We start from the raw sequence: 17,113 nt of genomic DNA on the forward strand, positions 1-17,113 counted from the left end.
AAAAGATTTTATTTATATATTCGAGAGAAAGAGTGCACATGAGCAAGGGGGAGGAGGAGAAGTGGACTCCCCTCTGAGTGGGGGGCCCCCGATGCTGGTAGGTCCCAGGACCCTGAGATCATGACCTGAGCTGAAGTCAGATGCTCAACTGATTGAGCCACCCAAGCGCCCCTCAATTTGGCATTTTATTTTTAATTTAAATTTAATTTATTTGGGAGAGCGAGAACGCACAAGCAGGGGGAGGGGCAGGCAGAGGGAGAGGGAGAAGCAGGCTGCCTGCTGAGCAGGGAGCCTGATGCAGTGCTTGATCCCAGGATCCTGGGATCATGACCTGAGCCAAAGGCAGACGCTCAACAACTGAGCCACCCAGGCGTCCCAATTTGGCCTTTTAAATAGACTGTGTAGGTAGATGGTAGTTCAGAGACCCTGTTGGGGAATCTAAGGAACAGGCCTCTACCAGATAACCTCCAAGGCTCTTAGGAGTTCTGTGTGTATATGTGTCAATAATATGTATTTTGTGATTTATTTTTATTTTTAAAGATTCTATTTGTTTATTTGATAGAGAGAGAGAGCAAAAGCAGGGGGAGCAGCAGGCAGAGGGAGAAGGAGTGGGAGAAGCAGGCTCCCTGCTCAGGGAGCCTGATGTGGGGCTCCATCCCAGGGTCCTAGGATCATGACCTGAGCCGAAGGCAGACACTCAACTGACTGAGCCACCCAGGCACCCCTGTTCTGTGGTTTAGATGAGGACCCATATTAATTTCTGCTCTAAGCACTATTACAGATCAACTCTCACCATAACAAATTCTATAGTGCTTTCATGGTTTGGGATAATGGAATTAATTGGCGATATGCATAGTATTGCAAGTCATAATTCTGTAAGTCCTGGAGAGAAAACAGAAGCTCCATGTAATGAATTAGAAAGTTAAGAGATTTTATTTATTTAAAGTAGGCTCCATACCCAGTTAAGTAGGGCTAGAACTCATGACCCTGAGATCAAGAGTTGGATGCTTTACTGACTGAGCCATCCAGGTGCCCTGAGATTTAATTTATTTAGACCTAGTTGATGGTGTTATATAAAAGCTCTCCTTTTTAATACTGCATTGTTATTTGGTGGGTAATCTTGAAGGAGGATTTTTCTAGAGATGATTTGGAATATTTTATGTGAGGTGAGCATGTATGTCATGCTAGATACTGGAGCAAAACTAAAAGGTCTTAGCTGTTAATAGAACTCAGTAAGGAAAATTTTTAAAAATTGTGACATATTCTGGAACAGAACTGATGGAACATTTGTTATACAGAATTATTTGTGGTAGATAACTTATTTTTATTTTTTAAAAAGATTTATTTGAGAGAGAGAGCGGGAGTGGGGGTAGCAGAGGAAGAGGGACAAGCAGACTCTGTGCTGAGAATGGAGCCAGAGCCCCGATGTGGGGCTTGATCCCATGACCCTGAGATCATGACCTGAGCCGAAACCAAAGAATCGGGCACTCAACCGACTGAGCCACCCAGGTGCCATGGTAGATAAGTTGTTTTAACTAGTTCTCCAAAGTTTTATTTATTTCTGAAATACAAGCTTAGAACAAAATTCTTATTATGGGGTATCCTTGTAGAATTTTTTTTTTTTTAAGTTTTTTATTTAAGTAATGTCTGCACCCAGCATGGGGTTCAAATGCACAACCCTGATATCAAGAGTCACATGCTTTTCCAACTGAGCCAGCCAGGTGTCCCCTAAAACTTTTTTTTTTTTTTTTTAAAGATTTTATTTATTTATTTGAGAGGGAGAGAATGAGAGAGCACATGAGAGGGGGGAGGGTCAGAGGGAGAAGCAGGCTCCCCGCCGAGCAGGGAGCCCGATGCGGGACTCGATCCCGGGACTCCAGGATCATGACCTGAGCCGAAGGCAGTCGCTTAACCAACTGAGCCACCCAGGCGCCCCTCCCCTAAAACTTTTTATAGTGACATTTGCTATAATGGGATTCTGCTTTTACTACCAAACCTTTGATTACAGTGAATTTCTCCCTCCCTCCCTTCCTTCCTTTCTTTTTTTTTTTTGAAGATTTTATTTATTTGAGAGAGTAAGTGAGCAAGAGAGAGAGCACGAGTGGGGGCAGAGGGAGAGGGAGAAGCAGACTCCCCTGCTGAGCAGGGAGCCTGACATGGAGCTTGATCCCAGGACCTTGAGATCGTGACCTGAACTGAAGGCAGATGTTTAACCAACTGAGCCACCTAGGGCCCCTACAGTGAATTTCTAAGATCTGGTCTATGTTATTAATTTCAGATAATATTATTTCTGGTTATTTGAACGTAAACTATGATAAGTTAAATACCACTAAAAAAAATAAGGCAACAAAGAGGTAATAGCTAATAATCCCTCAGTGGAGATAAAGTGGAATACTTGAAAAAGAATACGCCTCAGTCTTAAGGAAGGTAGAGAGGGAAAAGAAACAAGAAGATGTGACAAATAAGGAGAAAATTAGCAATATGGCAGATTTAAATCCAAATATATTGATATTAAAGAAATTGTTAATGGTCTAGCACTCCATTTAGAAGGGAATGTCAGGTTAGGTCACTGTTATATGACCCATCTGTATGCTGTCTACAAGAAAGTCACTTTATTATCAGACAAATTAGATTTTATTTTATTTTTTATTTATTTATTTATTTTTAAAAAAGATTTATTTATTTGAGAGAGCGAGAATGAGAGAGAGAGAGTACATGAGAGGGGGTAGGGTTAGAGGGAGAAGCAGGCTCCTCGCCGAGCAGGGAGCCCGATGCGGGACTCGATCCAGGGACTCCAGGATCATGACCTGAGCCGAAGGCAGTCGCTCAACCAACTGAGCCACCCAGGCACCGCAGACAAATTAGATTTTAAACCAAAGACTATAATAAGAGATGAGGAAGGACACTACATCATACTTAAAGGGTCTATCCAATAAGATCTAACAGATCTAACATATGCCCCTAACATGGGAGCAGCCAATTATATAAGCCAGTTAATAACAAAATCAAAGGAACACATTGACAACAATACAATAATAGTAGGCGACTTTAACACGCCCCTCCATCAAATGGACAGATTATCTAAGCAAAAGATCAACAAGGAAATAAAGGCTTTAAATGACACACTGGACCAGATGGACTTCACAGATATATTCAGAACATTCCATCCCAAAGCAACAGAATACACATTCTTTTTTTTTTTTTTTAAGATTTTTATTTATTTGACAGAGAGAGACACAGCGAGAGAGGGGACACAAGCAGGGGGAGTGGGAGAGGGAGAAGCAGGCTTCCTGCAGAGCAGAGAACCTGATGCGGGCCTCAATCCCAGGACCCTGGGATCATGACCTGAGCTGAAGGTAGACGCTTAACGACTGAGCCACTCAGGCGCCCCAGAATACACATTCTTCTCGAGTGCGCATGGAACATTCTCCAGGATAGATCACATCCTGGGTCACAAATCAGGTCTCAACCAGTACCAAAAGATTGGTATCATTCCCTGCATACTTTCGGACCACAATGCTTTGAAACTAGAACTCAATCACAAGAGGCAAGTTGGAAAGAACTCAAATACATGGAGGCTAAAAAGCATCCTACTAAAGAATGAATGGGTCAATTTATTAATTCTTAAAGAAGAATTAAAAAAATTCATGGAAACCAGTGAAAATGAAAACACACCTGTTCAAAATCTTTGAGATGCAGCAAAGATGGTCCTAAGAGGAAAGTATATAGCAATACAAGCCTTTCTCAAGAAACAAGAAAGGTCTCAAATACACAACCTAACCCTATACCTAAAGGAGCTGGAGAAAGAACAAATAAAGCCTAAACCCAGCAGGAGAAAAGAAATAATAAAGATCAGAGCAGAAATCAGTGAAATAGAAACCAAAAGAACAGTGGTACAGATCAACGAAACTAGGAGCTGGTTCTTTGAAAGAATTAATAAGATTGATAAACCCCTGTCCAGACTTATCAGAAAGAAAAGAGAAAGGACCCAAATAAATAAAATCGTGAATGAAAGTGGAGAGATCACAACCAACACCAAAGAAATACAAAGTTATAAGAACATACTATGAGCAACTATATGCCAGCAAATTAGATAATCTGGAAGAAATGGATGCATTCCGAGAGATGTATCAACAACCAAAACTGAACCAGGAAGAAATAGAAAACCTGAACAGACCTATAACCACTAAGGAAATCAAAGCAGTCATCAAAAATCTCCCAAAAAACAAAAGCCCAGGGCCAGATGGCTTCCCAGGGGAATTCTACCAAACATTTAAAGAAGAATTAATACCTATTCTTCTGAAACTGTTCCAAAAAATAGAAATGGAAGGAAAACTTCCAAACTCATTTTATGAGGCCAGCATTACCTTGATCCCCAAACCAGACAAAGACCCCATCAAAAAGGAGAATTACAGACCAATATCCCTGATGAACATGGATGCAAAAATTCTCACCAAAATACTAACCAGTAGGATCCAACAGTACATTAAAAGGATTATTCACGACAACCAAGTGGGATTTATCCCTGGGCTGCAAGGTTGGTTCAGCATCCGCAAATCAATCAATGTGATACAATACATGAATGAAAGAAAGAACAAGAACCATGTGATCCTCTCAATAGATGCAGAAAAAGCATTTGACAAAGTACGGCATCTTTTCTTGATCAAAAGTCTTCAGGGATAGAGGGTACATATCTCAATATCATAAAAGCCATCTATGAAAAACCCACAGTGAATATCCTTCTCAATGGGGAAAAACGGAGAGCTTTTCCCCTAAGGTCAGGAACACAGCAAGGGATGTCCACTATCCCCAGTGTTGTTCATCATAGTACTAGAAGTCCCAGCCACAACAATCAGACAACAAAAAGAAATGAAAGGCATCCAAATCGGCAAAGAAGAAGTCAAACTGTCACTCTTTGCAGATGATATGATACTTTATGTGGAAAACCCAAAAGACTCCACCCCAAAACTGCTAGAACTCATACAGAAATTCAGTAAAGTGGCAGGATATAAAATCAATGCACAGAAATCAGTTGCATTTCTATGTACCAACAAGACAGAAGAAAGAGAAATTAAGGAGTTGATCCCATTTACAATTGCACCCAAAACCATAAGATACCTAGGAATAAATCTAACCAAAGTGGCAAAGGATCTATACTCAGAAAACTATAGAATAGTCCTGAAAGAAATTGAGGAAGACACAAAGAAATGGAAAAACGTTCCATGCTCATGGACTGGAAGAACAAATATTGTGAAGATGTCAATGCTACCTAGAGCAATCTACACATTCAGTGCAATCCCTATCAAAGTACCATCAACTTTTTTCAAAGAAATGGAGCAAATAATCCTAAGATTTGTATGGAACCAGAAAAGACCCCGAATAGCCAGAGGAATGTTGAAAAAGAAAAGCAAAGCTGGCGGCATCACAATTCTGGACTTCAAGCTCTATTACAAAGCTGTAATCATCAAGACAGTATCCTGCTGGCACAAAAACAGACACATAGATCAGTGGAACAGAGTAGAGAACCCAGAAATGGACCCTCAACTTTATGGTCAACTAATCTTCGACAAAGCAGGAAAGAATGTCCAATGGGAAAAAGACAGTCTCTTCAACAAATGGTGTTGCGCCACATGCAGTCTCTTCAACAAATGGACAGCCACAGGCAGAAGAATGAAACTGGACCATTTCCTTACACCATGCACAAAAATAGGCTGAAAATGGATGAAAGACCTAAATGTGAGACAGGAATCCATCAAAATCCTTGAGGAGAACACAGGCAGCAACCTCTTCGACCTCAGCCACAGCAACTTCTTCTTAGAAACATCACCAAAGTCAAGGGAAGCAAGGGCAAAAATGAACTATTGGGACTTCATCGAGATAAAAAGCTTTTACACAGCAAAAGAAACAGTCCACAAAACCAAAAGACAACCGACAGAATGGGAGAAGATATTTGCAAATGACATACCAGATAAAGGGCTAGTATCCAAAATCTATAAAGAACTTATGAAACTCAACACCGAAAGAACAAATAATCCAATCAAGAAGTAGGCAGAAGACATGAACAGGCATTTCTGCAAAGAAGACATCCAGATGGCCAACAGACACATGAAAAATTGCTCAACATCACTTGGCATCAGGGAAATGTAAGTCAAAACCACAATGAGATACCACCTCACACCAGTCAGAATGGCTAAAATTAACAAGTCAGGGAACGACAGATGTTGGCGAATATGTGGAGAAAGGGGAACCCTCCTATGCTGTTGGTGAGAATGCAAGCTGGTGCAGCCACTCTGGAAAACAGTATGGAGGTTCCTCAAAAAGTTGAAAATAGAGCTACCTTACAACCCAGCAACTGCACTACTGGGTATTTATCCCAAAGATATAAATGTTGTGATCCAAAGGGGCACATGCACCCCAATGTTTATAGCAGCACTGTTCACAATAGCCAAACTATGGAAAGAGCCTAGATGTCCATCAACAGATGAATGGATAAAGAAGATATGGTGTATATATACAATGGAATATTATGCAGCTATCAAAAAAAAAAAAAGAAATCTTGCCATTTGTAACAATGTGGTTGGAACTAGAGGATATTATGCTAAGCGAAATAAGTCAGAGAAGGACAAGTATGATATGATCTCACTGATATGAGGAATTTGAGAAACAAGACAGAGGCTCATAGGGGAAGGGAGGGAAAATGAAACAAGACGAAACCGGAGAGGGAGACAAACCATAAGAGCCTCTTAATCTCAGGACACAAACTGAGGGTTGCTGGAATGGAGGGGGGTTGGAGGGATGGGTGGCTGGGTGATGGACATTGGGGAGTGTAGGTACTATGGTGAGTGCTGGGAACTTTGTAAGACTGATGAATCACAGACCTGTACCCCTGCAACAAACAATACATTATATGTTAATGAAAAAATTTTAAAAAAAGGGGCACCTGGATGGCTCAGTCAGTTGAGCATCTGCCTTCGGCTCGGGTCATGATCCCGGGGTCCTGGGATCGAGCCCAGCGTTGGTCTCTCCTCGGCGGGAGGCCTGCTTCTCCCTCTCCCGCTCCCCTGCTGTGTTCCCTCTCTCGCTCTCTCTCTGTCAAGTAAATAAATAAAATGTTTTTTAAAAAAAGAAACTCACTTTATTTTTAACCTGTATCTTTGTAATTAAAAGTATGGGAAAAGGTACTATATAAACACTGAGAAGGCTGGAGTGACTATGTATTAGATAAAGGGGACTTCAGAACAAGGAAAATATTACAAGGGATAAGAAAGTACATTTTATAATAAAAAAAGGATCAATTCATTGGGAAGACCCAGCAATCCTGAATGTGTGTTCATCCAATGCTAGAGCAAAACAAAAACTGACAGCTGAAAGGAGCAATAGACAAATCCATAATGGTAGTTGGAAATTGCAACAGTCTCTTTAATAACTGATAGAACAAGCAAGCAAAAAAATCAGCAGACATGACTATCAATGGACTGTACCTAATTGACATTTATAAAATACCATGCCCATATTCCTTTCAAGTGCACAAGTAACATTTATCAAAATGGGCTATATGCTGGGCTATAAAACGTGTTTCAACAAATTTAAAAGGATTTAAATTATAAGGAGTCCTTTGACTAAAATGGAATTAAATAAAAAGAAAAAGAAATCTGGAAAATTGCTGAATATTTGAAAGTTAAATAACATACTTCTAAATAAACGTAGGTCAAAGATGAATTCATAAGGGAAAAAAAAGGAATTCACAAGGGAAATTAAGAAATATTTTGAACTAAATGAAAATGAAAACATAGTATATCAAAATTTGTGGGATGCAGCTAAAGCAGTGTTTTAGAGGGAAAGCTTAAAGCTTCAAAAGAAAGCTCTAGGGCACCTGGGTGGCTCAGTTGGTTAAGCATCTGCCTTTGGCTCAGGTCATGATCCCAGGGTCTTGGGATCGAGCCACACATCGGGCTCCCTGCTCAGTGGGGAGTCTGCTTCTCCTACCCACCATGCCCCCACCCCCCCACTCATGTGTGCTTTCCCTCTCTTTCTGTGTCAAATAAATAAATAAAATCTTAAAAAAAAAAAAAGGTCTAAAATCAATTACCCCAAGTCTGCCTTTAGAAACTAGAAAAAGATCACACTAAGTAGAAGGAGAGAAATAAAAAGCTGGGATGAAATAGCAAATCTGAGTAACCCTGTATTTATTTTTTTAATTGGATTTATAGTTAAAAGCCTTTCCGCAAAGAAAAGTCTAGACTCACATGGCTTTATTGGTGAATTCTATTGAACATTTAAGGAAGGAATAGTAACAAAATTTTCACAAATTTCAGAAAACTTACGAGGACAACATTATCTTGATATCAAACCAGGCAAAGACATGAGGAAAAAAGAAAGTATAGCTCAGTATCCCTCATGAATATATACTCAGAATCATTAAATATTATTAGCAAATTGAATCTACACACACACACACGCACATACACACACGCGCACACACACACGATAATACATCATGACTAATTGGTTTAATCCCAATTGCAAGGTTGATTTAACATTAAAGTCAGTGTAATTCACTATATTAATAAAGCAGAAAAGCCAAATGACCTTGTAACAGATGCATGAAAAGCATTTAAACAAAGTTTACTAATTTGTGATAAAAGCTCTCAGTTAACTAGGAATAGAAGGACACTTCCTCAGTCTGATAAAGGGAACTTCCTCAATCTTATAAAAGGCATCTGTGAAGAACCTATGGGTGAACCTCATGCTTAATGGTAAAGATTGGATGCTTTCAATTTAATGTCCAGAACAAGTCAAAGATATTTATATCACAACTTCTGTTTAACCTGTTCTGAAGATCCTAGCTGATGTATTAAGGCAAATAAAAGGGATAAGCTCACAGAAAGGAAAAGTAAAATTATGTTTATTTTTTAGATGTCTTATAAATGACATGATTGCACATGTAGAAAGTTCTACTTCTAAGCTGCATCCCGCAAATTTTGATAAAAAAAGCTACTAGAGTTTAAGTTTAGCTAGGATACAAGATCAGTTTATGAAAACCTGTTGTATTTCTGTATACTAACAATACATAGTTGGCAGTTGAAATTTGAAAAGCAATACCATTTGTCGTAGCATCAAGTAATATAAAAACATTCCCCAAGAACAGAAGAGTGAGAGTATTTGTTAGAATTCCTTGTGTTTTTTCCCACTTTATTTTTTATTTTTTTAATGTTTTAAATTTAAATTCAATTAATTAACATATAATGTATTATTTGTTTCAGGGGTACAGGTCTGTGATTCATTGGTCCTACATAATACCCAGTGCTCATTACAACACATACCCTCCCCAATGTCCATCATCCAGTTACCCCATCCCTCTACCCACCCCACCCCCCAGCAACCCTCAGATTGTAAAAATATGGAACACTTCATGAATTTGCTTGTCATCCTTGTGCAGAGGCCATGCTAATCTTCTCTGTATTGTTCCAATTTTAGTATATTTCCAATTTTAGTATATGTGCTGCTGAAGTGAGCACTAGAACTCTTTGTAATAGAAGTTACCTTGTATTCTCATTTCATTGGTGAGGGCTTTGGAGTACAAAGGATTATAGTACATTCATTTGTTTAAGTAATCTTGATACCCAACCTGTGGCTCAAACTCACAACCCCAAGATCAAGAGTTGCATGTTCTGCTCACTGAGCCAGCCAGGGCCCCTGGTTTAGCATTTCTAAATTAAACTCTACACCCAGTGTGGGGCTTGAGCTCATGACCCCGAGATCAAGAGTCATATGCTTTACCAACTGAGCCAGGCAGGCACCCTGCATTTTTAATTTAGGTGAATGGTTCAAAGTCTTTACCTTTTAGTTATATCTGAAATATTGCAACTTGCTGAATAATCTGACCTTTGTGTGAGGCAAACCATTTTATTGTAATACAGGCTTGACAGTTTAAAGGGTGATTAAAACTGGAATGCAGTTGGTCATTGTGGAAAAGAGTATGGAGGTTCCTCAAAAATTAAAACTAGAACTACCCTGTGATACAGGAATTGCACTACTGGGTATTTACCTGAAAAATAAAAAAACATGAATTCAGAGGGATACATGCACCCCTGTGTTTATTGCAGCATTATTTACAATAGCCAGTCTATGGAAGTATCCCAAGTATCCATCAGTAGATGAATGGATAAAGAAGATATGGTGTATAGATATAAAGGAATTCAGTCATAAAAAAGAATGAAATCTTGCCATTTGCAACAACATGGATGGAGCTAGAGAGTATAATGCTAAGCGAAATAAGCAGTCAGAGAAAGACAAATACCACATGCAGAACAAATGAGCAAAGGAAAAAAAGAGGGAGAGAGAGATAAACCAAAAAACAGACTCTTAACTATGGAGAACAAACTGATGGTTACCAGAGGGGAGGTGGGTTAACAGGTGGGGGAAATAGAGAATAGAGATTAAAGAGTACACATATCATGATTTTAAAAAAAGGAGGGGCGCCTGGGTGGCTCAGGTGTTAAGTGTCTGCCTTCAGCTCAGGTCATGATCCCAGGGTCCTGGGATCGAGCCCCACATCTGGCTCCATGCTCCGCGGGAAGCCTGCTACTCCCTCTCCCACTTCCCCTGCTTGTGTTCCCTCTCTAGCTGTGTCTCTCTGCCAAATAAATAAAAAATCTTAAAAAAAAATTTAAAAAAAGGATGTACACCTTTGTCCTAGCGATGAGTCCTTTTTACAGTGCTACTGGGATAGACATTAAGTTGTGCAAAACTGATAGCAATGTGAAGAAAAAAAACCCCACAAAACTGGTTGGTTTAGTTGGCTAAAGTTTCATGTTAAAGATGTACCTTAAATATCCTCCTGAACTCTCAGAGAGGGGGAAAGCAATAACTAATCTTCATCGAGTACACCTATATTTCAGGCATTGTTTTCCTCCCTCCCCAATATATAGTAGTATTTTATTTAATCCTTGCAGTATCCCTAAGGTGGGTCTTCTTTTTTATCACAGTTGAGAAGACCAGAGCTCATATGTCATAGAGTGATTTGCCTTGTTTCATACAGTGACTCAGTGATTCAGTCCCACACCTATCTGATTTTAAACTGTTGGTACCAGCTGTTCTCAATAATTTTTCTATTGCTCACGCTCCTGGGCCATCCCATTCTTTCCCATTCAGGAAATGCAAGTAAGTGAGATTAATTTTTCCAGTGCTAACTTTGAATTCCTTATTTTAACAGTAAATCACAGTAAATCACTCAGAAAAAAAAGTCAGGGATGTAATTTGTGATACTCCTCACAGCTGATATGTTAAGACATTAGTTTGTTTTTTTTTAAAGTTTTTATTTATTTATTTGACAGAGAGAGACCAGCGAGAGAGGGAACACAAGCAGGGGGGTGGGAGAGGGAGAAGCAGGCTTCCCGCGGAGCAGGGAGCCCTATGCGGGGCTCGATCCCAGGACCCTGGGATCGTGACCTGAGCAGAAGGCAGACGCTTAACGACTGAGCCACCCAGGTGCCCTGTTTTTTTGTTTTAAGTAAGCTCCACACCCAGTATGGAGCCCAGTGCGGGACTTAAACTCACGACCCTGAGATTGAGACCTGAGCTGAGATCAAGAGTTGGACGCTTAACCACATGAGCCACCCAGGTGTACCCCAAGACACCAGTTTTATGTTTTTTAATTGCTGTGCTTAACTCTGAGCCATGAGCCATCATGTGCCTTAGGAAATAATGTGCTTTAGGGGTCTAAGTAACAGTGACCTAGCTAAGAGTATTTACATGGATTATACCAAATGTACCTACCATCTTGATGATAGGTTAGTAGTGTAATTTTTGGAATTGGAATTGGAGGGTGAGTAAATGAGATTGCCACGCCTTAGTGGAAAATCTCTGAATTATCTTTCCCAGACTAGATAGGTAGAAACTGGGAATGGCTAAGATGTATATGTAGGAGGTAGAGTCATGGATTATATAAACTTAAAAATTACTGTGTTAAATTCTAGCTTTTGAAGGGGCAGAGAGGTGCATTAGGGTTATCTGCCTGGCTTTTTCTTTTTTTTTCTTTTTGGTCTGCCTGGCTTTTTACAGATGAGTAAATTGAGGCTCAGAGAGAGCAGTTGACTTGCTAAAGGTTGTGCCACAATCAATATACCAATATATTGGGCTCTGCAATGGAAATTTTGTTATAGTTTCCTCTAGGAGATGGTAGTAGGTTTGTTTCTTACAGATTAATTAATGATCTCTTCAAAACAGTAAAAGCCAGGAACTTAAACTTACTGATCATCAAACTTTCTTCAGGGTTATGTACTTCTTGGATATTTGAAATCTGGATTATAGTGATCTTTATATTTTTGTTCTTAAGACCATTTCTTCTGTGTTGTCTTTACTATGAATGTGCCCCCAGGATTTTCTACAGAACTTCTCCTTTCTGTCTAAATATTGAATTTGTAGTTTTTATTTCTTAATTTTTTAAAGATTTTATTTGAGAGAGACAGAGAGAGAGAGCACGAGCCGGGCAGAGGGAGAGGGGCAGGCAGAGGGAGAGGGACAAGCAGACTCCCCGCTGAACAGGGAGCCTGATGTGGGACTCAGTCCCAGGACCCTGGGATCATGACCTGGGCCGAAGGCAGACACTTAACCGACTGAGCCACCCAGGCGCCCCTGAACTTGTAGTTTGTTTATTTGTTTTTAAAGATTTATTTATTTCTTTGACAGAGACACAGCGAGAGAGGGAACACAAGCAGGGGGAGTGGGAGAGGGAGAAGCAGGCTTCCCGCTGAGCAGGGAGCCGGATGCGGGGCTCGATCCCAGGACCTTGGGATCATGACCTGAGCTGAAGGCAGACGCTTAACGACTGAGCCACCCAGGCACCCCTGAACTTGTAGTTTTTAATCTATAAAGGATTTTCCAAGCATAAGGAGAAAGGCTGAAGCTAAATTGCAAGCTTTATAATGAAATACATCGTAGTCCATATGATTGTTGCTTCTACATATGTTGAAGTCATATTCCTTTCCCTTATATTTAGTTTTTTAATGATTAATTTTTAGTTATATAAGGAATGCATGCATACTTTTGTAATAATGAGAACTGTAATTGCTCTGAGAAGTTTGAGATGTATCTATCTAGATTTTTTTAAATACTGTATTTATCCACTTTCATATATATTTATGCATAGAAAACATTACTGATTTTTGTGTGTAATTTTTACAGAAATTGAATCATACTATTATTGTTCTGCAACTTGTTTATTTTTCATGCAACAGGTGATTTTGAGATCTACCATTTAGGTGTGGCTACATGTTCTTTAAACAATCATCCTATAGGGCGCCTGGGTGGCTCAGTTGTTAAGCGACTGCCTTCGGCTCAGGTCATGATCCTGGAGTCCTGGGATCGAGTCCCACATCGGGCTCCCTGCTCAGCAGGGAGTCTGCTTCTCCCCCTTACCCTCCCCACTCTCATGCTCTCTGTCTCTCATTCTCTCTCTCAAATAAATAAATAAAATCTTAAAAAAAAAAAATCATCCTATAAACACATATGTTAGGACAGTGCTTTGTCCCTTATTTAAAGAAATATGAGGGGGCGTCTGGCTGGTTCAGCCAGTGGAACATGGGACTCTTGATCTCAGGGTCATGAGTTCAAGCCCCACACTGGGCATGGAGCCTACTTAAAAAAAAAAAATAGGGGCACCTGGGTGGCTCAGTGGGTTCAGTGTCTGACTCTTGGTTTCTGCTCAGGTCAGGTCGTGATCTTACAGTCATTAGATTGAGTGGGGAGTCTGGTTGCAAAGAGTCTCTCTCCCTCTTCCCCTGCCCCTGCTTGCCCGTGCCCTCTCTCTCTGGAATAAATAAATAAATCTTTTTAAAAAATTTAAAAATATATGAAATGAGGTAAAGGATTTGAAAATTAGAGGGAGAAAACCTAATCCTTTCCATAGATGATCAGGAAGCTCTGGAGGGCAGGATTATGTTTGATGCTCTTCTCTGTCTACCATAGTCGCGGTACCTCCCATGGTTGTAAGTACTTCCTGTATCTAGCAGAATTGCACTGGATTTTTTTTTTTTTTTTTAACATCCTTATAGAGATACGATTCACACAACATACACTTCATCAGTTAAAGTGTACAATTCAGGGCGCCTGGGTGGCTCAGTCGGTAAACGTCTGCCTTCGGCTCAGGTTGTGATCTCAGGATCCTGGGATCAAGTCCTCCCGAATCAGGCTCCCTGCTCAGCAGGGAGCCTGCTTCTCCCTCTGCTCATGTGCTCTCTTTCTCTCTCTTTCAAATAAATAAATAAAATATTAAAAAAATAAAAAATAAAAATAAAGCATACAATTCAGTGGGTCAGTATATTCAAAAATTGTGCAACCATTACCATAATCAGTTTTAGAACATTTTATCACCTCGAAGAGAAACCTTTATGCCTTAGATGTCACCCTCAAAACCCCCATCCCTCTCAAATCTAGTCAACCACCAGTCCATTTTTTGTCTCTGTTTGCATATTCTGAGCATTTCACGTAAATGGAATCATACAGTATGTGGCCCTTTGTGAGTGGCTTCTTTCATTTAGCATCATTTTCCGTTTCCAAGGTTCATTCATGTTATAGCATGTATCAGTAATTTGTCTTTTTATTGCCAAATAATGCTTCACTGTATGGATATGCCATGTATTTTTTTTTTTTACCCATTCTTCAGTTTGATGGACATTTGGGTTTTTTCCCATTTTTTGGCTATTATGAATAATGATGCTGTGAATATTCATGTATGTATTTCTGGGTGCACATATGTTTTCATTTCTCTTGGCTGTATTCCTAGGGGTGGAATTGCAGGATCTTATGGTTAAGAGATACTCTGTTAAAGGCTGGAGCTAATGTAAAACTTGAAGGATCTTTTGTTTCAGTTATTCATTTAACCAATTTAAGAGCTGCCAGACTTTTCCATTGTGGCTGCACCATTTTATATCCCCACCAGCAGTGCATGAGAGATATCCTTGCTGACACGTTATTATCTGGTTTTTTTTTCTTTTTGTTATATGCATCAGATCTGGAGTGAATTGTCCAGGAGAGAAGACAGTTAAAGGATTTTTTGTTTTTCTTCTTACTGTTGAGCTTGCTTGTTGTCTGGAAATGGATATTATTAAATTACATGATAAGGATTTGGCATGACTAAATATTACTAAAAATCATTAATATTAATTAAGGATTTTCTTGACAGTGTATTGTAATATTTTTGTTTCCTTACTAAAACATAATTATTATTTAAAATAACTTTTGGGGGGGGGTTAAAGGCTGCCTTTGTTGTTTTGACCTCGTATATTCACTATAAATTTCAGTTAATCTGATTTTTCATTTGGGAGGAGGTTGGGTTTTTTTATTAAGTTTTTAATTCCACAATATAGTTAACATAGTGTTATATTAATTTCAGGTGTACAATTGGTGATTCAACAGTTCTGTATATTACTCAGTGTTCATCATAAGTGTACGCTTAATGAAGGCTTTTTTTAATGAGTTGTAATTGACAGACAACATTATATTAGTTTCGGCTATACAATAAAATCACCCCACTTTGGTCATAATTAAATGGAAGTAAAAAATGAACGTCATTGTACTTATGCTACCCAAGTATGTTTGCTACAGTTATTATTAGAGTTAAGCCAGTTGATTCACTTGAACATTTTTTTCTGGTTTTCTAGATTAGATAGCTTCACTTGGAATTGAGATTGATTATTATAGTAAAGGAGCTACCTCAGTTTCCTCGGCTTATAGTTATAAAAGTTATATTGGAATAGATTGAAATGGTGCCGCCAGTTTTTAAATACATAAAATTGATTTTGTTCTTTAAAAAATTTTTCTTGAGAGTGTTGCTGAAGATAATTTTATAAGTTAAAAGGGTACGGTGCTCCCTGCTAACTTGGGAACATTCTGGAAGTAATGGGATTCTGCCAGTTGCTGAGTATGTTTATTCTAATTATGCATTCTCAACCTGGGGAAATAACCATATCAGTGTTCATGACCCACTGTTAGGTGGACCTGAACTAAGATTCCACTGATCAGCTGACATCTATAAGCCCCTCTTCTGACTGGTGGACCACAGTGATGTTTTGGGTTTTCTGGAATTAGTGTCTGTTCAGAGACAGAGCCAGTGTCTCGTAATGCTCAAAGAGTCTTTCGATTATTTCATTTTCCCCCATGCAGAATCACCTTGGTAAATGGCAGTGGTAGTCCTTTTGGGGAAAGCTTTCGGGGAGAAAGATTAAGGTGTGAAGTTGTGGTGGTATAGTGGGATCCTTCCTCAAGGAGACCCCTTCATTCACTGGTTCTGGGTCTATAAAGTGACTCAAATGTTGGGATTGATTTAGGGGCCCTGGCTCTGTGTTTTTAATGATTGAAGTTATGCTTTTGTTCACTTGACTTAGACTCTCCTGCTTATACCGATCAGGTAAGAATTTAGCAGACTTCCCATCTATTTAACTGCTAGGAACACTGATCAACTAGTCAGTGCCCGAGGTCTCTGGGAGTCTGACTGTTCAGATTGCTGCCTTGACTCTGCTATGGTATGAAAAGGTGGTGCTACTAATGACTAAAAAAAAGTACGGAGACCCTTAGTTTTTATTTTTTCCTTCCAAGTTTTTATTTAAATTCAGATTAGTTAATATATAGTGTAGTATTGGGTTCAGGAGTAGAATTTAGTGATTTGTCACTTACATATAACACCCAGTGCTCATTGCAACAAGTGTACTCCTTAATGCCCATCACCCATTTAGCCCATCCCCCTCCCCCTGCCCCCACCATCTTCCAATAACCCTCAGCTTGTTCCCTGTGGTTGAGAGTCTCTTATGGGGCCCCTGGGTGGCTTAGTCGGTTAAGCGTCTGACTTCAGCTCGGGTCATGATCCTGGGGTCCTGGGATCAAGCCTTATGTCTGGCTCCCTGCTCAGTGGGGAGCCTGCTTCTCCAACTCCCTCCTACTCTCCCTGCTTGTGCTCTCTCTCTGTCAAATAAATAAATAAAATCTTTTTTAAAAAGTCTCTTATGGTTTGCCTCCCTCTCTGTTAATTTTATTTTTCTTTCCCTTCCCCTGTGTTCACCTGTTTTGTTTCTTAAATTCCACATGAGTGAAATCATATGGTATTTGTCTTTCTCTG

At 39.5% G+C, this 17,113-nt stretch overlaps 1 protein-coding gene and 1 non-coding gene across 4 annotated transcripts in view; one reads left to right on the forward strand and one right to left on the reverse strand.

The window, feature by feature from the left end:
* Positions 1 to 17,113, forward strand: part of TLK2 (tousled like kinase 2) — a 118,968-nt gene that overhangs the window by 17,912 nt on the left and 83,943 nt on the right. The gene's annotated exons all lie outside the window — the stretch shown is intronic.
* Positions 9,395 to 9,496, reverse strand: LOC123326829. The gene has a single exon (XR_006541360.1). It is a non-coding gene; the product is annotated as a U6 spliceosomal RNA (small nuclear RNA).

This window comes from Neomonachus schauinslandi, chromosome 15 (genome assembly GCF_002201575.2).
Source record: "Neomonachus schauinslandi chromosome 15, ASM220157v2, whole genome shotgun sequence".
In the NCBI taxonomy this organism is placed as follows: Eukaryota; Metazoa; Chordata; class Mammalia; order Carnivora; family Phocidae; genus Neomonachus; species Neomonachus schauinslandi.